The sequence below is a fragment of the Cervus canadensis genome, chromosome 16 (assembly GCF_019320065.1).
Source record: "Cervus canadensis isolate Bull #8, Minnesota chromosome 16, ASM1932006v1, whole genome shotgun sequence".
Lineage (NCBI taxonomy): Eukaryota > Metazoa > Chordata > Mammalia > Artiodactyla > Cervidae > Cervus > Cervus canadensis.
This window is the reverse complement of record NC_057401.1, coordinates 37126501-37152689: the sequence shown is the minus strand read 5'-3', so window position 1 is coordinate 37152689 and position 26189 is coordinate 37126501. Positions and strand designations below refer to the sequence as shown.

The 26189-nt window shown below is 42.1% G+C and overlaps 1 protein-coding gene across 2 annotated transcripts in view; it reads right to left on the bottom strand.

Annotated features, from left to right (window-relative positions):
• The window catches only part of PRLR (prolactin receptor), a 144235-nt gene that overhangs the window by 38478 nt on the left and 79568 nt on the right, over positions 1-26189 (bottom strand). For both annotated transcript variants that reach the window (XM_043488660.1, XM_043488659.1), the window contains exon 2: positions 14125-14185. The gene's annotated coding sequence lies outside the window, so the exon portion shown is untranslated. The remainder of the gene's footprint in view (positions 1-14124; positions 14186-26189) is intronic.

The following is a 26189-nucleotide window of genomic DNA, read 5'->3' as shown; positions in this document are numbered from 1 at the left end:
TTCAGCAGTAATATTTTGCAAGCTGTATGCTGAATTGTGTATATTTTTCCCAGCCAAAAATCATATATAAACTTTCTCCTCCTTTACGTCTTCAGAAGAGTTCTCTCCCTGAGAGGCTGTCTCCTGGGTTATAGTCCTCAGCAAGGTCCTTGAAGAAAATCTAAACTCACAACTCTTCCATTGTGAGTCATTCTTTAAGGCATGACCTGCACCCTGTGTGTGTGTGTGGATGGAGTTGCACTTCTCATCTCTATGACTTTGGACTTGACCACGTGAAAAGCTCTGGTCAACGGAGAGGGAAGGGTTGTGATTGTTTTTGTTGTATCCGAACAGAAGCCTTAAATACAACTGCAAGCTATTGTATTTGTTGACTGAGGCCTTCCTGCTCTTGTTCTCAGATTGTCCCACATGGTGCCTCCTCCCTCCATCTGGGTTTCAGAATGAGAAAACAGGTGGAGCCCAGATAAGCCAGCTCAGTCCAGCCCATCCCAGCCGAGCCATGGCCAACCTACAGCTAAGCCACAGTCCTTATGTAAAGTGAGCAAAAAAGAAACGTGTTGTAAGCTACTGAGGGAACACCATTTGTTATCATTGCAGAACTGACTAATCAAGGGCAAGAGCTGTAGGAGGAGAACATATGTTTTGCAAGACTGTTCAAGCAAGATTATTTTTTCACCGAGGGATCTCTGTATGCGTTACATATGTGTCTGTGAATATACTGTTCATCCAAACACAAAACAACGTTGCCACAAATATAATCACTCATATTGGTAACAACCTTGTCTACTCTGTGTATTTTAATTTCTAGAAAGATGGGCTTGGGGACTGAGAAGTTAAAATAAAATAAAAAATACACTGTTGATCAACTAGCATTACCTCTCTGTCACCCTGTTTATTTGTCTCAGGAGGAAATTAACTGCAAGAGTTCTAGAAGCACTGCATTTTGGATACAAAAGAGGCCAAAAGACTTGAAAGGATTCTCATCCAATGTCTCCCTTTTACATGCTGGGGAACTAAGGCCTGGAGAGATGAAGTGTTTTGGCCTAGTGCTTGATGGGAGACTCTTTAGGGCACTGACAGCAGGCTGTGTACACATCTGAGGAAGTTGCAGTGCCTAAGAAGAAATTTTAAGAATGTGGCAAAAGCATTTCTCCTCTCTAATTCCTGCTTTTTCCTGCACCTCAGTTAGTTAGAATGCTGGGAGGCCACAGGAGTAGCAAAAGCTTCTAAAGTTCACCAGAATTTGGTTCTCCTTTTCCTTTGGGCAGAGAGTTAAAGTTTGCTTCATTGACTCCTCTGTAGTTAGAGTCAAGTGAAGGAGTTGGGGCCTCTGAAATGGGCAGATGTACTTCTCATCTAGTCCTGGTCTCTTAAGATATTCACATATTCTCTCACTCTGATCCATTATTGCCCATAGGAAAATGAAATTGGAGACTTCAGTCTTAAGGGCTTAGTATAGCCCACAGATAGAGGAATCCTGCCTCTTCTGCTGACGCCCATTGGACTGGGACTTGGGTGTGAAACAAACTTCTCATCATTAAGCTTTTGAGATAAAGAGAGGTTGGGTGTTAAATGACTAGTCTTACATAGCATTACTAACCCAGGCATAATCCAAAGACAATAAGTGCAACTTAGTTTAGATGGTAATTACCATATTTAACTGAGAAGAGCTGTAAATAAGAAAGATGCTTCTGACCTCTGGCCCACGGTCACTGCTGTATCTTGAACATCATCATCAAAATCTCGGACTAACCTCTGCATTGCTTCCTCTGCATTTTCAACCCCCACCCACTACACTGTCACATTCATATGTGTCCACAGGTGTTCAACACCACTTGTTGGAAGGCTGACTACTTCTACAAAGCCATATATAATTTATTATTTTGATTCACAGATGCACTGAAAGAGCACTTGACCTTGAGCTCTATAACACATTCTTCCCATTAATCAACAGGCGTTCCCTATCATTGAGGGATATGTTCTGACACCTTATGGATTCCTCCAAAAAAGTTGTTCAGATTCATCAATTTGAAATGTAGGAGAGATGAGTGACAAAGTCAATGGAGAGGTAGCTGCTGGATAAGTGAGCTTGAATAGTGATACACTTCTATAGTGCAAAGTCAGGCAATTGCACTTAGAAAAAAACAGATAAAATATGCTTAATATCTTAAAAGGAAAATGCTATTGTAAATTATAAAAGAATCCCTTCATAGATTTCTTAATAAGTCCACCACCCCATTAGTGTGCACTGACAAACAGTAGACCTAGCTCCCAATTGGTTGCTAGGTTTCTGTGCAATGTATTTGCACATGGAAATAGAGTGGGCTTATGCAAATATGACAGAAAGTGAAGAAGAACTAAAAAGCTTCTTGATGAAAGTGAAAGAGGAGAGAGAAAAAGTTGGCTTAAAACTCATCATTCAGAAAACTAAGATCAAGGTATCTGGTCCCATCACTTCATAGTAAATAGATGGGGAAACAAAGGAAACAGTGAGAGACTTTATTTTGGGGGGCTCTAAAATCACTGCAGATGGTGACTGCAGCCATGAAATTAAACGACACTTGCTCCTTGGAAGAAAAGTTATGATCAACCTAGACAGCATACTAAAAAGCAGAGACATTACTTTGCCAACAAAGGTTCGTCTAGTCAAAGCTATGGCTTTTCCAGTCATCATGTATGGATGTGAGAGTTGGACTGTGAAGAAAGCTGAGGGCTGAAGAATTGATGTTTTTGAACTGTGGTGTTGGAGAAGACTCTTGAGAGTCCCTTGGACTGCAGGGAGATCAAACCAGTCAATCCTAAAGGAAATTAGTCCTGAATATTCATTGGAAGGACTGATGCTGAAGCTGAAACTCCAATACTTTGGCCACCTGATGTGAAGAACTGACTCACTGGAAAACACCCTGATGCTGGGAAAGATTGAAGGCAGTAGGAGAAGGGGAAGACAGAGGATGAGATGGTTGGATGGCATCACCAACTCAATGGACATGAGTTTGAGCAAGCTCTGGGAGTTGGTGATGGACAGGTAAGTCTGGCATGCTGCAGTCCATGGGGTCGCAAAGAGTTGGACCTGACTGAGTGACTGAACTGAACTGATGCAAATATCTGCATATTTGGTTGCCATGACATTGGCCTGGCAGAACCTAGTATATCACTGTTGACTCACTCCTTTATAATAATAACATCAGCTTTTTGTACAACATGTAGTTGGTGTGTCTTCCAGACAACTCTCTCTGAGACTACCAAGGGGAAAAAAAAAAGATTAGGAAGTCAGTATCTAAAAGCTTAGTTAATTTCTCCTTATCTGTGTAAACACTCTTCTTGGAATATTACCCATAATGATTTTTTTTTTCATTCCTGGCTAGGCAGATGTCCCTTCCTAGGCTTCTCAACTCAGCTTCAGAGACAGAGATTAATTTTAATACTATAACAAGAACAATATAATTTGGAAGGGAAGTTTGTTGGTTTGCTAATGCCTCCAGTTTTGTCAATTACCAACTTATTTACAAGTCAAAATATAAGTGGTGAGGTATGCTTTTCATAGGAGTGCCTCAGCAGAGGGTCTGATGTGAGCCTGGATGTCTGGAATGCCTTTCTGAATGTCCTTGATTGCTCAGAAACCCATTATAATCCCACCTTTGCCTTTAAGGTCTGTGCCGGTGCCAGGCACATGGAGCTCAAGTGGGGCCAGTGAGTCAGTCTGGGAATAGCAGCAGATAATGTTCATTTTAATATCTGGCGGAGTTCAGAAGATGAGTTTCCTGCTTAGGAGCAGTCTTCAGGAGCACTTATATGCTGACCAAATGAAGGATGAGTAAACCAAGGGTCAAAGCCTCCACCATGCCATCTTCCTTCTCCCTCTTTACCCTTCTGGACATCACATTTAGCTCCATGTCACTTCACGGGCTAACAGGAACAAGGATTCTGTGGGTAGACAGGAACCATATTCCATGGTCCAGACAGTTGGCCAAATCCCTTAGGAAGCATTTCTGTCTTCCTCTCCAGAGTTCCTCTCCCTGTCAGCTGCCTTGACTTGCCCCTTTATCTTCCTTCTACTCTGCTTTAAACCCCAAGCCATCTTGTTCTTCCTCAGCTTGTATGTCTCATTGACTAAAATACCAGGATGATTTCTAGAGAAATTTTAACTGTCATGTGTTCCTCAAAGTATGCCCCGTGGAAGTAGGGGGTCTCAGCCTTTCCATCACGTGGCTTGTGAGAATCTTCCCCCCACTGAAGTGGCTCCTTTTATATGTAGGCTGTGGGGAAAATGTGATTTCTCCATGCTGTTTCAGAAGCAATAAAGATTGATGCATGGCCGCCTACTTGAAAGCCCAGTTGCCTTCTCATCTTCAATTTCAGCTTTCCTGTCTTGAGGCAGGGACTTCCTTGGATCTCCCCAAAGTGGGAGATGGACAGTCCACAGAGCATCAGGACTGGACCCCATCAAGAACTGATTATGGATCTTGATTTATCATTCTTCCTGAACCCACCCAGACCAGTATTTCATGGGTGTCAAGAACTGTGTTTATGTTTTTTTTTTCCCTATATTCCTCATACTTAATACAAAGCTCAATGCATAAAAGGTACTCGATAAATGGTTTTGAATGAAATGAAACGTATTTGGTGTTGGGTGCATTTAGAGGGAATTTGGGAAGGATTTTACTCTCTAATGGGCTACAAGTCATTGGCATATGTCATTGAAAGAGGTAACGCTTTGTCTATCTTGGGTGGTCTAAAAAATCGATAATAATAACAAGGTGTGTTTTAATTGGATTTAAAATTTTCAAAGTATTTTCTTATAAAATATTTTTATCATTTTCCCCAACCCCATGAGATTTCAAGATGGATCACTGAGTTTGCAAGTGCTTCTGGCTGTTCAACAGTAGAAGCAGAACTGGTGCCTTGCCTTTCGAGAGTAAACTGGTGTCATTTTTCTGGTAATACGTGTTAAAAGCCTTAAGAATGTAGATACACTTTGACTTACAAAATATACTTCTAGAAATTCATCACAAATGAACAGAGATATGAAAAAATAATTTTGTATACACACACACAAATCTTCCCGTGCTATTTATAAAAAAGAATATTGGGAAATGTCTAAATATAAAATCATAAAGGCTTATTTAACTAGATCATGGGTGGTGTTAGTTGCTCAGTCGTGCCCGATTCTTCTGCGACACTGTAGACTGTAGCCCGCCAGGTTCCTTTATCCCTGGGATTCTCCAGGCAAGAATGCTAGAGTGGCTTGCCATTTCCTCCTGCAGGGGATTTTCCTGACCCAGCGATCGAACCCAGGTTCTCCTGCATTGCAGGCAGATTCTTTACCATCTGAGCCACCAGAAAAAAATCATGGTATAGATATATAGCAAAATATTATTTAATCTTTAAAATAGTGTGACAGAACTTTAATCATATGCAAATAAGTGGAAGAAAGAAGATAACTGGGTATAGAAATTGGATGCGTTTGACCTTAATTCTAACAATATGTGCTTCCACATGTGCACAGAAGAAAAACTGGGAATATACTTAAATATATGCACCCAATATATCTGCAGGGGTCATCTCTGGGAGGATGATTCTAAAATTGATAAATATTATTTCAGTAATAAAATATTACTAAAATAAAAAGTTACTACTTTCATAATTGAGGGAGAAAATCTCAATAAAACTGTTAACACCATAAAAAAAATCTCTTCATGAAAACCTGGCATTTTAGGGTGTAAATACATGGATGAAGGCCCCTCGAGGGTGAGGTACAAAAACTGCTTCTCTGTGTTGTGGCAAAATTTTCAGCTGTTGACAGCCAGCTTCCCAGTGTTAATCAGTGTGTGAGTCTGAGCACATGACCCATCTCTTGGGCAATAAAGATGTGTTTCAATAGTTTTTGAGGTCCTGCTCACATTATTTTTAAGAACTTGCTCTGTTTCTCAGAACTCCATAATTATGTCCATCTTAGAGTTATTTAAATTCCCCAGGGGCAACCAGCCATTATTTGCCATTAAACTTCTAACAAGTGGATGAGAGGCAGTTTCATGGAAAAGCTCCTTTTGCAGAGCCTCAAAGAAGGGTGGGGTCATCTTATTAAAATAGAGTTCAAGAGGTTCATTTGGGTTCTCCGTGGAAAACTGGGGACTTGTTTTACCCTGGCCCTTCAGCTTCTGGTCATCCTTGGTATGCAAAGCAAGAGGAATTGGAACGTTGAAGTGTGGAGAAGAGGGAAAGAAGGTGAAAAAAAGGGGAGAATCTGACAGTCCAAAGGGTGGTTAGGAAGAGGGGCAGCTGAAGGGCTCCAGGGTTAAGTCTGCAGCCAGACATCTGAGCATCTCAGCCATATCCTGAAACTATTCCCGGTGCCGTCTCTCGCTCCCCTCACCTTGCTCCATCTTGTACCAGCACATCTTGTCTCTACATGATTTAATCAGGCGTTCTCACTCTTGTACAATACGTTCTTTCAAACTTCTTCATTGAAAGCATCAAGGATACTTACCCAGCAGGATAATTACTTGTCTCTCTTACTGCTTGTATTTACTCTGTTTTATTCTTTTCCTTTTACTCATCTTCCCTCAGGAGCCCTCTCTCGACAAAAAAAAGCCACCTGTCCAATCAAAGATGTAACAACTAGGGACCTGAGCTGGCTGGATCTGCAGGGAAAGTGAAAAGTACTCCCAGAAAAGACTCATTGAGAGAAAAAGGGAGGAGAATGTGAACCAGGATTCACCCTCTTCTAACGCATTTTCAGAAAACTTCAAGGTGAACCTAGTTGAGTGACTAGAACAACAATCCATTCATCCATCGAACTATCAGTCCATCCATCTATCCATTCATCTACCCATCCATCCACCTTCAAATGTCCACTGAGCATCTCTGATGCACCAGGCATGGGCAGGGTCCTGAGAATATAGCCTTGTGCTAAAGCAACCCTCCTAGTACTCAGGCTGGTAGAGAAGAGAAAAGCTAGTAAAACATTTTAGTGTAAATGATACAAATATTAAGAAGGACTCGACAGGGGCCATGAGAGCCAACGGTGAGCAGATTTAACCTTCTCAAGAAGGCTGGGGCTTCCCTGGGGTGGCGCCTGGGGGATGAGAAGGAGAAAGCCCTTCTTGCTTCTCTATTCATAGCCCTGCATATAACTGGGCATGGCAGATGCTCTTGGTTGCTTCTCTAGCAACCATTTCCCCTTTGTTTTCACACACAGAGCTGTTTTGTCAGCTATTAGCTGTCTAGTTCCAGAGAAAGAAGAGGTATCAATCTACAGTAACCATGGTAATCTCACTTTCCATTTGTCTGTGATTGGTTTACGAGTGGTTATTCCACCCAGTTCCGGCCACTGAGACATGGCAGAAATCTTCTGGGATCTGCTGGGGAAAATGTTCCTCCCTGGTCAAAAGAGAGAGTGGGGAGAAAAAGTCTCCCCAGATGGAAAGAGTCTGGGTCCTTGATGTTACTGTGAGCTGCTGAAGCAAAGCTGGGACTGGTTTTCTCAGGACTTCTTTGGTGAGTGTTATACGCCCATTATTTAGCCCGGTTTTAGCCAGGCATCTGGCCTTGGGGGGAAAATTTCATCAAAGGTTGGCACGGACAGCTCAGTGGTCTAGTTGGTGAAATGGCTATGTTTTCAACACTAGTGGCTTACAGGTGGAAAAGGCAGACATTGGCTGAGAACTATCAGGATGATGCTATGAAGGGAAGAGACAAAGTAGCATGTGGCCAGGAGTATTGTGTCATTTGGGCACATTTAAAGGAATCCTTTCTTCACTATTGCTTTATTTGTTTGATTATCATTTTGATTTTTTCTTTTCAGTTCTCTGGACAATGGCATATTTAGTGCTGGGACTCATTAGAAGTAAAAATCCAGTAATTATTCTGTCATTTGATCTGTCTTTTGAGTGTGCATGCTCTGGCAAAGGAAATACAGGATCTCACTGGTCATTTAGCCAGGTATATGAATGATTCCCACGTCATGAGACATTTCCTCAAATTTGAGAAAAATCATAAATATTTGGTACCAACTATTGGAAGTCCTATATATAAACCCATCTGGTTCAATTTTCTGGATCCTTCTCTAGTAAACAAAATCCACCTGCATGTTTCAGGGTCTCTCACCACAGACTCAAAGTTTGTGTCTCAGGCACAGGAAAACAGAGTCAACAGCTCTGGTGCCTGGGCTGCCTTGAGCATCATTTTCTCTGATATTGTCTGGGAGGGTCTTCTGGGAAAAGTTCCTTTGGTGTTCTCAGTCTAGCCCTTTGGCTGTTCTCAAGGATTAGTTGATAAAGAATCTGCCTGCCAATGCAGAAGATGGGGGTTTGATTCCTGGGTCAGGAAAATTCCCCTGTGATAGGAAATGGAAACCCACTCCAGTATTCTTACCTGGAGAATCCCCATGGACAGAGGAGCCTGGTGGGCTACAGACCACGGGGTCACAAAGAGTCAGACATGATGGAGCACACACTCACACGTGGAGGGTTATTTGGTAACAAAGAGTCCATGAGATGGTTGGGGCTTGCGACTAGATGTGAACTGAGGATGCAGCATGATCTGGGTGGAGACCACGCCCTTTGGAGCTGACACCCTTACAGATCTGGACAGGTACAAAGTGACCCTCATCACCTGAGATGTGATGCAAGCAGCAGAAAGTGGTGTCTAGAGCTGGTTCTGCTCTTTCTCAGTCAGATTGATTTTGGCTCATCTCTTCCTCTTTCTGAGATGAATTTCTTCTAATAGAGAGGGTTCAGAGGCTTCCATCTGTCTGACTTTCCTCAGTCCATTATTGTGAGGATGAGATGAATGGAGATTATGAAAGTGCTCCACGGGACTGTCAGTGCCATTTATATATAGGCGAAACAACCAATCAGATTCCATATTTCCTTTGCCAGTGCATGCACATGTCCAAAGACAGCTACACAGACTAATTACTGGATTTTCACTTTTAATGAGTCCCAGCAGTCAATAAGGAGTGGACGCTCCCTGGATCCTCCATGTCCCTCAGAGTCTGTAAGCAGAGGTCTAAGTCTGGACGGAGAAGGTGCTCCTTTCTTCCTGAATGTCTTGATTTAAGAACTCTCAAACATCCTTGCTTTAGGACTCTTGGTTACCGAGGGGCTGCTGTGTGCTACCTGATGATGATCTCCCTTTGGCTGGGAGCCCAGTGACTCCTGTGACCCTCTCAGTTTAGGATTCAGGACAGGGTCTCTTGGTTCACAAGGAACCACAGATCCCAGGGGCCCATACAGTAGAGGAAATAGGGTCCAAAGCCCATGCCAGTCACTTCATTATTTGCTGGTGTCAACACCAAGAGCTTTGTGGTGGGGTGGATGCATGTGTGCTCAGGGCTGGACCCTTGGCAAAGCAAACACAGTTGGCCTTTGGTGAATTTTTGCTTTCTCTTTGACATTCTGTTCTCCCTCTGACTCTTTTTTTGTCCTTCCCTACACAGCTGGTGATTAACTCTACACTGGCAGTACTAGCAAATTTGAGAGGAATGTGGCACAGACTTTCTACAATGATGGAAAAGATACAAGTCTTCTCTTTCCAATATGGCGGCCACAGCCATATGCGATTGTTGAATGTTTGAAAGGTGGCCAGTGTGACTAAGGAACTGAATTTTTAATAGTATTTAATTTTAATAAACTTACATTAAAATTTCCACATGAAGCCGGTGGCTAGTGTATTGAACTGTGCAGGTCTGGAGCTCAATACCTCAATCATTTCAGTCCTTCCACTCTCATCACAATTAATCTGTTCTGCAGATGATAGATAAAGAAGATGTAGTACAGGACTTCCCTGGTGGTCCAGTAGTAAAGAATCTGCCTGCCAAGGCTGGGGATGTGGGCTCATACCCTAGTCCAGGAAGATCCCACAATGCCCGCAGGGTAGCTAATAAGCCTATGTGCTACAACTACCGAGTCTGAGCTCTAGAGCCTGTGTTCCATAGCAAGAGAAGCCATTGCAATGAGAAGCCTGCACAATGCAACAAAGAGTAGCCCCTACTCGCCGCAACTAGAGAAAGCCTGCATGTAGCAACAAAGACCCAGCACAGCCAAAAATAAGTAAATAAAGAAATAAATAAAAAGAAAATTTTACATGTGATTCATGTCAATGTATGGTAAAAACCACTACAATATTGTAAAGTAATTAGCCTCCAACTAATAAAAATAAACGAAAAAAAAAAAGCTTAATGATAAGAAAATTAAAAAAAAAGAAAAATTTAAAACCATATAACACAAATACACAATGGACTGCTACTCAGTCACTGAAAAGAATGAAATAATGCCATTTGCAGTAACACGGATGCAACTAGAGATGATCATACTAAGTAAGTCAGAAATGAAGTAAGTCAGAAAGAGAAAGACAAATATCGTATGCTATCATTTATATGTGGAATCTAAAATATGATACAAATGAACCTTCAACCAATCAGAAACAGCCTCCTGGACACAGAAAACAGACCTGTGGTTGGCAGGGGAGAGGGGGTTGGGGGAAGGATGGAGTGGAAGGTTGGCATTAGCGGATGCAAGCTATCATATAGAGAATGGATAAACAACAAGGTTCTACTGTATAGCACATGGAACTATAGTTAACATCCTATGAATAAGCCTTAATGAAAAAGAATATAAAAAGAATATATATATATGTATATCTAAATCACTTTGCTAAACAGCAGAAATTAACACAACATTGTAAATCAACTATACTTTAATTAAAAAACAAACAAAATTAACCTGTCCTGGGTCCCAACACCAAAGCCCTTTTCTTAAGAGACGTACCAACAAGCTAATCTGACAAATTCCTACCAGTAAATTAAAATCTTACTCCTATTAGGTAAATGCGTAGGTTTTGCACAATACTTTAGTCAATGCAGAGGCTCAAATGACAGGCATTTGAAGGACTCTGGCAGGCAAGCACAGTAGGGGAAAAGATTATAGGCTTAGAGCTTTAGACTCACTTCAAAGCATATGCTATGGACGGGCACATCTTCCCTGGTGCCCTGGGCTGCTCTGCAGTTCCAGCTAGTCTCTTAAAGCCTGGAGAGAGTTAAGGTTAGAGCTGTGTAGATGCGAGCCTGGGAAAGAACTGGAGGTGGGAGGTTGGAATGGGCAGAGCCCAAAGAATGCCAAGATCTTGCAAAAGAACCTGGCATGCCCTTCAGAGTGGCATTCTGTTCCACCCTGGGTGGGGGAGGTGTCAGGTAAAGGTTGTTAGGGAGAGATCACTGCCATGGGGACAGGATTGAAGGGTTAATAGTTCAAAGAGACCAGAAACCATACTGAAGGCCACAAAACGGACTGTGGCCTTGCAGTGGGGTCACAGACAGAAATTGGAATTCTACTCTTAATTCTAATCCCCCCTTTTATTTTCTTCTGAATTCTTTTATGAACATTGCTTTTTTGGATGTTCCTTTCACCCTGAACCTGAGCAGCATTTCTGTTTCTCTTGGACAACCATGGGACAGCTCTCAAGTTCTTGCCTGTGTTTTCAGATACCTACTGGCATCAGAAGCCAACACTTTCACGTCAAATACTAGGTTGGGTAAAGGGTGAGGATAATGAGGGGTGGATGCACTTTATAAGTATATTTATAAACGGGCTTCCCAGGTGGCTCAGTGGTAAAGAATTTCCAACTCAGGAGATGTAAGAAATTTGTGTTTGATCCCTGGGTCAGGAAGATCCCCTGGAGGAGGGCATGGCAACTCTCTCCAGTATTCTTATCTGCAGAATACCGTGGACAAAGGAGCCTGCTGAGCTACACACCATACAGTCGCAAAGAGTCAGACGTGACTGAAGTGACTTAGCATGCATGCACATACATATAAACAAAAAAGAGTCACCGATGCCCACACCCCCCTCAGATCACGCTGTACTTTTCTGGACCTCCCGAAGGTAAGGGTTGCTCAAGTGTTCAGTGTTACCCTTCCCTCTCTCATTTGTCTTTTACTCAACCAAATCTCACGAGGCATTTGGCATCAAGGAGCAGAAGCCTTGGAAGAAGAAACTCTGAGAAGCCTGCAGTCTGGCTGGGTTGACTCACCAGTTGCAATGTTACCAAGTATTTCTGGACTTTCAGCCAGCCACAGGGTCTTGTTGTGCGGAAGCATTTTGACAACTCAAGGCATCCCCTTCTCCAAGTCCTTGCTGATATCTACTCTCTGAACACTATTGATTTCAGTCTACTTGCATGAAAAATACAAATTCTTGCTGGGCCAAGGTAACTAAGAGCAGGGGTTTTTCACTGGCGGGCGGAGGGGGGTGGGTAGTGTGGATTTTGCTTTCTCCAACCCCGGGGACATTTGGCAATGTCTGGAAATATAATTTTATAGTCATGACTTGACGGGGTGGGGGCGGATTTATCCTCTCTGGAACCTTAGTCAACATCTGAAGACATGGTTGATTGTTACAAGTGGGGTGAGGGGAAGAATACTGCCATTTGGTGGGTGGAATCTAGGGGTGCTGCTAAGCACGCTACAATGCACAAAAGAGCCCCCACAACAAAGAATTATCTGTTCTAGAACATTAACAGTGTTAAAGGTAAGAAACTCTGACCCAGAGGGAAAGCCCAGGCTGGATTCTTGACACTGAAGCATCAGAAAGTGAAAGTCACTCAGTTGTATCCGACTCTTTGCAACCCCATGGACTATACAGTCCATGAAATTCTCCAGGCCAGAATACTGGAGTGGGTAACCTTTCCCTTCTCCAGGGGATCTTCCCAACGCAGGGATTAAACTCAGGTATCCCACGTTGCAGGCAGATTCTTTACCAGCTGAGCCACAAAGGAAGCCCAAGAATACTGGAGTGGGTAGCCTGTCTCTTCTCCCAGTGGATCTTCCCACCGAGGAATCAAACCGGGGTCTCCTGCATTGCAGGAAGATTCTTTACCAAATGAGCTGTCAGGGAAGCATCAGATGGTCCTAAAAAGATCATCATTTTCAATGTTGGAAGACTAGTAAGTACCCTGGGGTAAATTTAGGAAACTGTAGGATAATTTTGGCCAGAATTCTCATCTATTCATGACCTAGTCAGTTTCATATTTTCATGAGTCCTTAACTTCCTCTGAAAGAGAGAGTGTATCCTCAGAGTGACACATGTCAAGCTGGTCTCCAAGGGTCTAGATCCCATTTTACTATAGTACATACAGAGGGAGACTTGGCTCCTCCATCTGTCAAATGGACTCATAATACTTCATAATACTATCAGCTGGGCCTGGTAGCCTAGGGAGATGGAATTGGAGCATGCTATGTGAGTTGGCATGAAGAGGGAACATGTGAGTTAAGTACTTCTATCTGACTCCAGCTCCAGAATGGATATTGTAGGTGGGGAGAGGGAACCAGTAACTTGTGAGATCCAAGTCAGCAGATTGTGCCTGGCGCTCAGTGGGTCATGGGGCCATGAAGTGACTTTCCTTGTTGATAGTGGATGGGGGAGCTGCAGAGCCCCGCATGTATCAACCTTTCCGTAAGGACTGTTAGTGGGTTGGGAGGGAGAGGACATGCAGCTGTGACAATATTCAGGGGCTGAAAGCCATGGCAAGAAAGCCATGGCAAGAATTTATGCAAAGGGACTTCCCTGGTGGTCCAGTGGCTAAGACTCTGTGCTCCCAACACAGGATACCTGGGTTCGATCCCTGGCCGGGGAACTAGATCCCACATGCTGCAGCTAAGAATTCACATGTTGCAACAAGAACCAGGTGCAGCCAAATAAATAAATAAATAAATATTAAAAAAAAAAGAATTTATGCAGAGCTTCTTGGGAAAATAAAAGCAAACATGATACTTCTTTTTTTCTGATTTTATAAGAATAACACAGTCATTGTTGAAATTCTCTCAAGTACAGAAAACTATGCAGAGAAAATTAAAATCTCCCATAACTGTACCCCGAGGAGATAACATTTGTTAACAGGCATGGTATTTTCTTTGAGAAAAACAGAGAAGGGTTTTCTGGGCAGGACAGGGTAGGGAGATGAAAAAGGTCTTTTGAGAACAGCAGAATGCAACAACATGGATATTGACAGCTTTGGAATTATTCTGTCTGTGAGCCCAGAGAGAAGAGTCCCTGCTTGAGCCTGGATGAAGCGACAGCAGGATAGATGGGCGGTGTGACAGAGGGGCATGTGTCAAGTTCCCCTTACCTCAGGGTTCATGTGGAAAGCATCCTCAGCATTTGCTTCCATGAACAGAAGCGTTCTTTAGCTGAAAGAGGAAATGACTCATTTTAGCTCAAAGATGATGAAACAGGAGATGCCATTTCTCACTCACTTTGCAGCAATAGCAAGACTGAAATTACTGCACTTAAATGATGGCATAAGCCAACTCTAGCTTTGTTTGTTTTTTTTTTTTTTTTAATTAGTTTTCTAGCAACCTTAGTGTTAGTCGCTCAATCATGTCCAACTCTTTTTGACTCCCTGGACTATAGTCCACAAGGCTCCTCTATCCATGGAGGATCCTCCAGGAAAGAACACTGGAGTGGGTGGCCATTCCCTTTTCCAGGGGATCTTCCAGACCCAGGGATCGAACCCAGGTCTCCTGCATTGCAGGCAGATTCTTTACCATCTGAGGCTCTATGGAAGCCCTCTAGCAACCTTGGTGGTGGTGGTTTAGTCACTAAGTCGTGTCAGATTCTTGCAACCCCATGGACTGTAGCTAGCCAGGCTCCTCTGCCCATAGGATTCTCCAGGGAAGAATACTGGAATGGGTTGCCATTTCCTTCTCCTTATTATGAAGTAATTTAAAAACTTATAGATAACTTGCAAAAATACTAAAAAAAATTTATATACCCTTTACCCAGATCCCCTAATTATTATTTTGCCACATTTGATTTATTCTTTTATATATACACAAATGATTATTTTTACTGAATCATTTGAGAATAAGTCATGATGTCTCTTTACCCTTCAATATTTCAGTATGTTTTCCTAAGAGCAGGGGCATTCTCTTACATAACTGTAATGTAATTAATTAAAGTCAGAAAATTAACACTGATATTAACAGTACATGCATGCTCAGTTATGTCTGACTCTTTGTGATCCCATGGACTGTAGTCTGCCAAACTCCTCTGTCCAAGGAATTTTCCAGGCAAGAAAATGGGAGTGCGTTGCCATTTCCTCCTCCAGGGGATCTTCCTGACCCAGGGATCAAATCCACATCTCCTGCGTCTCCTGCATTGGCAGGCAGATTCTCTACCAAATAGTAAAAATCACTGATATAGTACCATTACCTAATCTGCAGATCTTTGTCACATGTTGTCAGTTATCCTAATTGGGATTTGATTTTGTAAATCTGGTCCTGGAGATCCTAAATGAAATTTATTGACATATCCTGTCATAGACATGACTGAACTGGAAACCTGGCCACTCCAACTCAGAGCTCAAGTTGGATTCTATCTTAGGGTTCCTATGAGCATTGGCAGAAGCCTGCTTTTCGAAATGTGAATAATTTTTGGTTGTGACCATGTTGTTCCCTGGGCTGTTGGGTGTGGGCTTCTATCAGCTGGGCTGCAACCATCCAGAATCGTGATTCCTATCTCATTCCTTCCAGTATATCTGGCTCTAGATTTTGTCTAAGATGTTTTAAACTCTGGGGACTAATTGGCCGGGATCCGTGAGGCATAAGGTGACAATTGCTAATTGTGGGGATCTGAGGGACTTCCCTGGTGGTCCAGTGACTAAGACTCTGCCTGTGCCTTGGTTCAATCCCTGGTTGTGGAACTAGATCTCACATGCTGCAATTAAGACCCAGTGTGGTCAAACAGATAAATAAAAATAAATAGTAAAAAATAGTATAGATCTGATTTAGAAAAAAAAAAAGGATTTGAATACAAAAAAAAAGGGCTTGAATACAAAATAGGCTCCTAAATGTATATAGCTATTTTTTAAAATTTGCTTTGAAATATAGATAACAATGCCCCTTCCCAGATGGCATGGTGGTAAAGAATCCATCTGCCAATGCAGGAGACTCAAGAGACTCAGGTTCATCCCAGGACTGGGAAGACCCCCAACTCCAGTATTCTTGCCTGGAGAATTCCATGGACAGAGGAGCCTGGTGGGCTACAGTCCATGGGGTCGCAAAGAGTTAGACATAACTGAGTGCATGCACGTGCATGCACACACACACACGAACAATTCCTAATTTAGTGCTCAATTTTCTCTAGCACACTCCATGCAAAAACAATTTAACCAGAGTAGCAGAACAAATAATACTTAAAAATAATTTCTATGTCTTCAAAATCCAGACTTCTGGGGATTATTGTTTGAGGAATCCAGTGCTGAGTATTCTCCACGTTGACTCAACCCCTGGAGGAGGAAGTGGACAGTCGGCAGCTGTGGATTCCTACCAGCAGCTTTATGCATCTTGAATCTCTCTTAGATTCGCTACTCTCTCAACATCACCGCTACTGGCCTAATGAATGGAGAGACCAGACATCCTTTTTTAAAAACATTTATGTTGAAGTGTAGTTGATTTACAGTGTTGTTTCGTTTCAGGAGTACAGCAAAGCGAATCAGTCATACACATATTGTTGTTTAGTCGCTGAGTCGTATCTGACTCTTTAGCAACCCTGTGAACTGTAGCCCGCCAGGTTCCTCTGTCCATGGGATTTCCCAGGCAAGAATACTGGAGTGGGTAGCCATTCCCTACTCACAGGATTTTTCTGACCCAGGGATAGACTACACATCTCCTGCATTGGCAGGCAGGTTCTTTATCATTGAGCCACCAGGGAAGCCCTATACATATATTACATCCACTCTTTTTTAGATTCTTTTTCCATATAGGCCTTTACAGAGTATTGAGTAGTGTTCTGCCTGCTATATAGTAGGCCCTTATTAGTTATCTGTTTTATATATATTAGTGTATATATGTCAATCTCAATCTTCCAATTTATCCCTCACTCCTATTTACCCACTGGTAATCATAAATTGAAGCACATCAGACAAAGACAGATAGAATATGATATCACTTATATGTGGAATATAAATAAAGAGGTACAAATGAACTTATCTATAAAACAGAAATAGAGGAACAGACAGAGAATCCAGACATCTTTGCAATAAAAGCCTATGATGTGATGAGGCCATCTGAGCATAAAATGGCCAGTCCCAAGGCATCTGAAAATGAGTGCTCATCAAACAACTGTCTGGGGCAGCTTTCTCAGAAGTTGTCCATTTTTCTCCATAGGATACAGTGATACTGAATTTTTCATTTTAAAATTCTGAACATTCTACAGTGTATTTTAGATTCTGGGGATGATTTCAGGACTTAAAGCCCTATCCTTGATAATGTAACTCTGTTTAGAACAACTACTGCTCTGCTCTGTTACCTCCGAAATTAAATCCAAACTCTTTGTACCCTTTGGCGGGAAGCCCCGACGGGTCAGCAGGGGCTGGGGAGGGTGCAGGAGTGGAGCCCAGGAGGGCTGCACTGGGGGTGGAAATTCAGTCAGGATTCTGGGGCAAGAGACTATAAAGGATAGTGTAGTCTCTTCACTCATTTTTGCAGTTCAACAATCACTGATTGAGTACTAGGTCTTGGACTCACTTCATTCATTCATCTATTTATTCATTCAGAATGAAAAAATGCCTGGCACACCATTTCCTGGAGAAGGGCATGGCAACCCACTCCAGTATTCTTGCCTGGAAAATCCCATGGACAGAGGAGCCTAGCCGACTACAGTCCATAGAGTTGCACTGAGTCAGACACGACTGAAGCGACTTAGCACGCATGCACGCACACCACTGAGCCCTTGTCACTCTTCGCCCTCATGCCCACATCTCCTCCTGCTTCTGCTCTGTGCCCCGTGGGCCGGCTCCGCTCCTGTGACTCTTGTCATTCAGCTCTGTTTGGTTCCCACCCACAGCAGGCAGAGAATGGGAGAAGGACACATCAGGGCACCTATCTCCCAGCACCCCTGCTTTCTTCCTAGCCTGGTTCCAGCAGTGTCTCTATCTCCATGGCCACAGTTCTAGGTGGGCATCCCCTCTTCATGGTTCCATCTCTCATTGGGTCCTGGAAAGACCTCTCCCTGCCCGTTCCCCTCGAGGCAGAGGCTGGTGACAAATTCCCTTAATAGTTTTCTCAACTCTGCCCACCAGTATGTAAATTATAACATTCTATTAAAAATCTTAGCACAATATGTCATCTTTTTCCTTTCTGACCCTGACTGCTACAGCCCTTGAATATATGCTGAATTGTTTTCTGAATATTTTGGACAGACTGGAAAGATTAAAGTTTTGTGAATAGTGTTCAACATTAGGCTTCACCAGTGCAGGATGGGGAGGCATGACTTAACAGAAGCTCCTGGGGTGGAAATCTCAGAGATTTAGTCCTTTATAGACTCCAGCATTTTGTGTCAGTCAAAGACTGACCTGATCTCTGACCACATAATTGGAAGTATGGTGACCAGAAGAAAGGTGATAGCGCCACTTAATTCTGTCTCCATTTATAGTTCTAGGCTCAGTTCTGGGCTTCCCACTTTAAGAGGAGTCATGTTAGTTGTCTCTAGGCACTTGAAGTCTGTCATATATAGCAGAAGTTGAACAATTTTTTCTTTAAGGACCAAATAGTAAATATTTTTGGCCTAGATGGCCATATATTCTCTGTTGTGATCGCTTTATTGTTCAAATGCAGTTGTGGACAATATGTGAGTGAGTAGGCTTGACTGTGTTATAATAAAACTTTATTTACAAAAATAAATGGTGGGCTGAATTTGGCCTGTAGGCATTATTCTGCTGACTTCTGATATGAAGGGAAATATTAGATTTATTCTGGTTGTTTCCAGAAGTCAGGAGTTAGATCAATGTGTAAAAATTGTAGGGGGGTAGATTTGTGCCATGAAATAAAAAGATGCTTGCTTCTTTGAAGGAAAGCTATGACAAACCTAGACAGCATATTAAAAAGCAAAGATGTCACTTTGCCATCAAAGGTCTGTCTAGTTAAAGCTATGGTTTCTCCAGTAGTCATGTACAGGTATGAGAGCTGGACCATAAAGAAGGCAGATCATTGAAGAATTGATGCTTTCAAACTGTGGTGCTTTAAAAGACTCTTGAGAGTCCCTTGGACTGCAAGGAGATCAAAAAAGTCAGTCCTAAAGGAATCAATCCTGAATATTCACTGGAAGGGTTGACGCTGAAGCTTAAGCTCTAATACTTTGGCACCTGATGCAAAGAGCTAAGTCTTTGGAAAAGACCCTGATGATGGGAAAAATTGAAAGCAAAGGAGAAGAGGGCAGTGGAGGATGAGATGGTTAGAAAGCATCATGGACATGAGTTTGAGTAAACTCTGGGAGATAGTGAAGGACAGGGAAGCCTCGCATGCTGCAGTCTGTGGGGTTGCAAAGAGTCAGACATGACTGAGCGACTGAAAAACAACAGATTTGTGCTAATTTTCAGGAAGCTCTTTCTAAAGATGATGACTGTTCCCAAATAGGATGAACTGGATCAAGAGGTAGTAGGTTTCTTGTCACTGAAAGTATTCAAAGGAGAAGCTGAGTGTCACGGAATAATTTTCTGCAAAGCACCGAGAGGAACTCAGATGATGTGGGTGGTAGAAATACCTCATATATATGTATACTCAGCATAGTACCACACACCAGTAAGTCTTCTAGATTTTATATTCTTGAGAAGAGAGGCTGTGCCATATATATCTCCACATCCTGCCCACTCCCGAAAGCCTAGGATACTACTTTAAAACACAGTGGGTGTGACCAATACATGTTTTGTCAACCTGGCTCTTTAAGTAAAATCTGGCTGACAGATGAATTAAACTAATTTGTCTTTAGTACAGTCATCAGTACTAGTCATGTTAAATTAGTTCAATTACCTCTAATAAGCTTCACCACTCAAGATTTTCACTGAAAAGAGCAGGCATAACAGTCAACATTTATCAAGTTCTGAAAATATGCCAGCTACTACACTAAGAGCTTTATATGCATTATCTTGTTTAATTCTCCTCAAACCGATGAGGTAGAGATATCATCATCCCATTTTATTGATGAAGAAACTGAAATTCAGAGAGGTCTCAAAGATGGTAAGTGGCATAACCAAAAATCGAGCTGAGATGATGTCAAAGGCTATGGTTCAACCACAAGGCTATCCTGCTTCTCATTCATTCTTTCAGTATTCAGCAAACACTGATTGGCTGCCTGCTGTTTGCCAAACAGTTTAGATGCTGAAGACAGAGCTGTGATTATAAACAGATCAAATCCAGGTGACGAAGGAACTTACATTCTGGGATATAAAGGGGATGGATGTATCATTGACAAAGGAGAAGATGTTAAATGATAATCCATCACAAGACACATAGATTAAACAGATAATATTTCTGTCTATATCAGAGCTTTGGGTATAGCCCTAGCTGATGAGTTTATCCAGGCTCTTTTTTTGTACTGACACTGGCTGAAGTTTAGCCTTTTTGTCAAATTCTCAGATGCATTCAGATTTTCAGAAGGAAGTTTCAAGCATTTTGGCAACTTGATAGAGATCACTATGACAATTTGTAGATCTGTGAATGAAGCCCTGGAAGGGAAAATAACCCCATAAAGCACTCAGGAATCACTCTTCCAGGGTAGGTTGAATCTGAGCATCATCAAGCTGGGAGACCAGAGGCAACTGATGAAAAGAGGTGGAAAAAGCCAGTTTGGTTAACATAAAAATAAATTTAAAAAATAACCCTTGGCAACATTTTTTCCCTTTCCTAAAACGCAGAAATGTAAAGAGCCTAAAATTCTAACTCTCAGTTCTCAGTATAAAAAAAAAAATCAGTATTAATAACAAATGCTACAATGTGGAGAGAACCTGATCCCATACAGCAGTCCCCAGTGTTTTTGGCATCAGGAGCGGAAGATAAATTTTCGATGGACAGTGGTGTTGCAGAGGGATGGTTTTGGAATGATTCAATGACATTACATTTATTGTGCACTTTGTTTCTTTTATTATTACATCAGCTCCACCTCCGATCATTGGGCATTAGATCCTGGAGGTTGGGGAGTCCAACATATGGAGAGGAAAACACACCAATTTGGGTCAAAGGGACCTTGTTTAGAAGGAGGAGAACTACTGGGGTGCCCAGGAGTGGACCGTACCAAAGGGAAATTCCAAAACCTTGACTTAGGTTGATAATGGAAAGAGACAGAGAGCAAGAATGCAAAGGACCACACAGTGCAAAGCCAAAAAAATTGTCAGGTTCAACTGGGAAGTGCTGGCTGGAATGGGAGACAGAGCCTGAAGGCCAGGGGCTGAATAAACACAAGCTCAGAGGTGGAAGTGAAAGAATGCAGCACTTTGTGTCTTTCTGGGTGCTAAACACTAGGGCCAAGTTAAAAGAACAGGACAAAAACTGACCAACAGTAGTAATAACTTTTGCAATTCCAAGATTCCTTTTGTTAGCAGATTGCAGTGATTTTCAGATTGGTAAGTCCTTACCAGTGTCAGCATAATCTTACTTAGAAAATGGCTAGAAAGCAGAGGATGATGATAATAATGACTTCACATTTATTGACTGCCAGACACAGCTTTTCAGCACTTTAATGCATTGTCTCATTTAACCTTCACAAGCACATTTTGATAACCAAGCTCCTTAATAGACACCTACTTAAAAACTGATTAAAAACATAAGCACCTTTGGAGGAAATGATAAAATGTCCTCAGAAACAAGTACTAGTCATTTATTCATTCATTCGTTTCCTGGACTATTTCTTCAGCCACCAGCAATCAAGCACCTAATACGTGCTGGGTACTGTTTAGGGTCTGTGCATGGGTGATTTCACTGATTTCCTTCACTGTTCAACAGAGGGGCAGTAGAGGTAGCAAGGTTGTTTTAGCCCTGCCTCTAATGGTTCCTGCAGTCCGTGGATAGATCAGTTTTCTTCTCTGTTTAATGTCTTCTAGTTTAAAACGAGGATCTGGGACTACATGATGCTTGAGGTCTTTTTGAATTTAATGTTAAAGTCTTCAGGGTCTTTAATATACATTGCAATTTATAAAGAACATTCGTTTATATTCTATCATGATACCCTTCCCATCCCATCAGCTAAATAATAACATTTAGAACTTTAGAGAAATTTGCCAGGGCTCAAAGCAAGCTCCTTTGCTCTTGCCACTAGAAGTCTCTGTCTTCTGCTTTGAGTTCATGCTTAGACTCCAGAAGAATCATGAGAGTTGGGTGCAGATATCAGAGGAAAGGAAGAGATACAGGAGACATGGAAGATGAGAAGAAGTTGTGAGTAGGAAGATGTGCCAATACTCAGGGGCTTTGTGTGTTGTTTGGGAAACCATTTAGGGCTGTTATGATCATTGAGAAAGTGTATTCAAAGGCACAAGAAGAGAAATCCTCTAATGGGAGGAAATTACATAGCAGTAGATTCAAATTCCCATATCACTGCTCGGTGTGGATGGTGACTGCAGCCATGAAATAAAAGATGCTTGTTCCTTGGAAGGAAAGTTATGACATATCTAGACAGTGCATTAAAAAGCAAAGACATCACTTTGCTTACAAAGGTCTGTCTAGTCAAAGCTATGGTTTTTCCAGAAGTCATGTATGGATGTGAGAGTTGGATCATAAAGGTTGAGCGACGAAGAATTGATTATTTTGAACTTTGGTGTTGGAGAAGACTCTTGAGAGTCCCTTGGAAAGCAAGGGGATCAAACCAGTCAATCCTAAAGGAAATCAGTCCTGAATATTCATTGGAAGGACTGATGCTGAAGCTCCAATACTTTGACTACCAGATGTGAAGAGCCAATTCACATCTGGTAGAAAAGACCCTGATGTTGGGAAAGATTGAAGGCAAAAGGAGAAAAGGGTGCAGAGGATGAGATGGTTAAATATCATCTCTGACTCAAGGGGCATGAGTTTGAGCAAACTCCAGGAGATAGTGCAAGACAGAGGAGCCCGGCATGCTGAAGTCCATGGGCATGCCTATGGGGTCACAAAATCTGATATGACTTAGCAACTGAACAACAGATTCAAGTTCAATAATAGCATAGTGAAGTTTCTCCCTGGATATTCCACTTGTCCATTACTGAGCAGAACTACAATAAATGGGCCATATTATAAGGCAGAAGCCCTGGGCTAAAAAAAATGCATTCTAAATGATGATTATTATGCTCCAAAGATGAAATGAGCCCCTGTGGTAAGGGACCAACTCCTCGTCACTGTGGATGCTTAAGCAGAGACCATATGAAACTCTAGAGGAGTTAATGGCTTGGATTAGGCCCAGAAGATGAGTAAAGGAACTTCCAACTATGCTATGGTTCTGGAGACTGAGGTCTTACCATTTAAGCTGTAGTCTATCATCCTTGGGCTTCCCTGGTGGCTCAGCTGGTAAAGAATCCGCCTGCAATGTGGGAGACCTGGGTTTGACCTCTGCGTTGGGAAGGTCCCCTAGAGAAGGGAATGGCTACTCACTCCAGTATCTGGCCTAGAGAATTACATGGACTGTATCTGCAAAGGGTTAGATACAACTGAGCAACTTTCACTTCACTGTCATCCCTACTCTAGACTTTAGATATTAACTGCAATCATCTTTTGGGAATATTCAAAGACCTTTCCCAGCTACTCATATTTAGGACAAGTTCCTCAATTCATTTCATTCCAAGAAGTTACCTGTATGGATCCTTGACAGGATATCCACCCTGACCTCCTTGTCTTGATGTTTCCAATATCCTCTTCTTGAAAAATATCCAGGATGAGGGCTTCTCTGGAGGTCAGAGTTAAAACCAAACCCCACCGTGTTGAACCAACACACTGAAACTCAGTTAGGGGAATATTTGTACACCTATGGCGGATTCATGTCAATGTATGGCAAAACCACTACAATACTGTAAAGTAATTAGCCTCTAATTAAAATAAATTAATTAAAAAAAAAAGAAACTGTCAGTTAAGTTCAGTTCAGTCACTCAGTCGTGTCCGACTCTTTGCAACCCCATGGACTACAGCACGCCAGGCTTCCAGGTCCATCATTGACTCTCAGAGCTTACTCAAACTCATGTCCATCAAGTCAGTGATGCCATCCAACCATCTCATCCTCTGTCATCCCCTTCTCCTCCTGCCTTCAATCTTTCCCAGCATCAGGGTCTTTTCTAATGAGTCAGTTATTTGCATCATGTGATCAAAGTATTGGAGTTTCAGCTTCAGCATCAGTCCTTCCAATGAATATTCAGGACTAATTCCCTTTAGGATGGACTGGTTGGATCTCTTTGCAGCCCAAGGGACTCTCAAGAGTCTTCTCCAACACCACAGTTCAAAAGCATTAATTCTTCGGCGCTCAGCTTTCTTTATAGTCCAACTCTCACATCCACACATGACAACTGGAAAAACCATAGCCTTGGATAGATGGACCTTTGTCTGTAGAGTAATATCTCTACTTTTTAATAGGCTGTCTAGGTTGGTTATAGATTTTCTTCCAAGGAGCAATTGTCTTTTAATTTCAAGGCTGTAGTCACCATCTGCAGTGATTTTGGAGCCCAAGAAAATAAAGTCTGCCACTGTTTCCATTGTTTCCCTATCTATTTGCCATGAAATGATGGTACTGTATACCAAGATCTTAGTTTTCTGAATGTTGAGTTTTAAGCCAACGTTTTCACTCTCCTCTTTCACTTTCATCAAGAGGTTCTTTAGTTCTTTGCTTTCTGCCATAAGGGGTGTCATCTGCATATTTAAGGTTACTGATATTTCTCCCGGCAATCTTAGTTCCAGCTTGTGCTTCATCCAGCCTGGCATTTTTCATGATGTACTCTGCATTTAAGTTAAATAAGCAGGATGACGATATGCAGCCTTGACATCCTCCTTTTCCTATTTGGAACCAGTTTGTTGTTCCAAGTCCAATTCTAATTTGTTGCTTCTTGACCTGCATACAGATTTCTCTGGATGCAGGTCAGGTGGTCAGGCATTCCCATCTCTTTCAGAATTTTCCACAGTTTGTTGTGATCCACACAGTCAAAGGCTTTGGCATAGCCAATAAAGCAGAAATAGATGTTTTTCTGGAACTCTCTTGCTTTTTTGATGATCCATTGGATGTTGGCAATTTGACCTCTGGTTCCTCTGCCTTTCTTAAATCCAGCTTGAACATCTGGAAGTTCACGGTTCACATACTGTTGAAGCCTGTCTTGGAGAATTTTGAGCATTACTTTGCTAGTGTGTGAGGTGAGTGCAATTGTGCGGTAGTTTAAAGATTCTTTGGCATTACCTTTCTTTGGGATTGGAAAGAAAACTGACCTTTTCCAGTCCTATGGTCACAGCTGAGTTTTCCAAATTTGCTGGCATATTGAGTGCAGCACTTTAACAGAATCATCTTTTAGGATTTGAAACAGCTCAACTGGAATTCCATCACCTCCACTAGCTTTGTTCATGGTGATGCTTCCTAAGGCCCACTTGACTTTGCATTCCAGGATGTCTGGCTCTAGGTGGATGATCACACCATCACAGTTATCTGGTCATGATGATCTTTTTTGTACAGTTCTTCTGTGTATTCTTGCCACCTCTTGTCAATATCTTCTGCTTCTCTTAGGTCCATACTGTTTCTGTCCTTTATTGTGCCCATCTGTGCATGAAATATTCCCTTGGTATCTCTAATTTTCTTGAAGAGATCTCTAGTCTTTCCCATTCTATTGTTTTCCTCTGTTTCTTGGCATTGATCACTGAGGAAGGCTTTCTCATCTCTCCTTGCTGTTCTTTGGAACTCTGCATTGAAACTCTAGTCCACTGACTAACAGGGTGACCCTTGCATTTGTCCAGTGCCCTTATTTCCCAAGCTATTTTCCATCTTCCAGTTTTACCAGAAGCAGAAAGTCAATTTGTATTTTGAGGGTAATCACTTTCTCAAGAGAAGGTTCATGAAGTGCCTGCAACACTGTGAAAGGTGAGAACTTTCATTATTGTTATAACATGCCCCAGGTCACAGGACAGCAGAGCCATATCTAACCAAGGTTCTTTTAAATCCTTTTGGGAGTAAGTGTAGAGTAAATAAAGAGACCCTGATGCTGGGAAAGATAGAAGGAAAAAGAAGAGGGCTGCTGCTGCTGAGATGGATAGATGGCATCACCAACTTAACGGACATGAACATAAGCAAACTGACAGATAGTGGAGGACAGGGAAGCCTGGCATGGTGCTGCAGTCCCCGGGGTCACAAAGAGTCAGACATGACTTAGCAACTGAACAACAACAACAAATAAAGAGAACTATCGATAGTTTACAAAGAACCAAAGTCCAG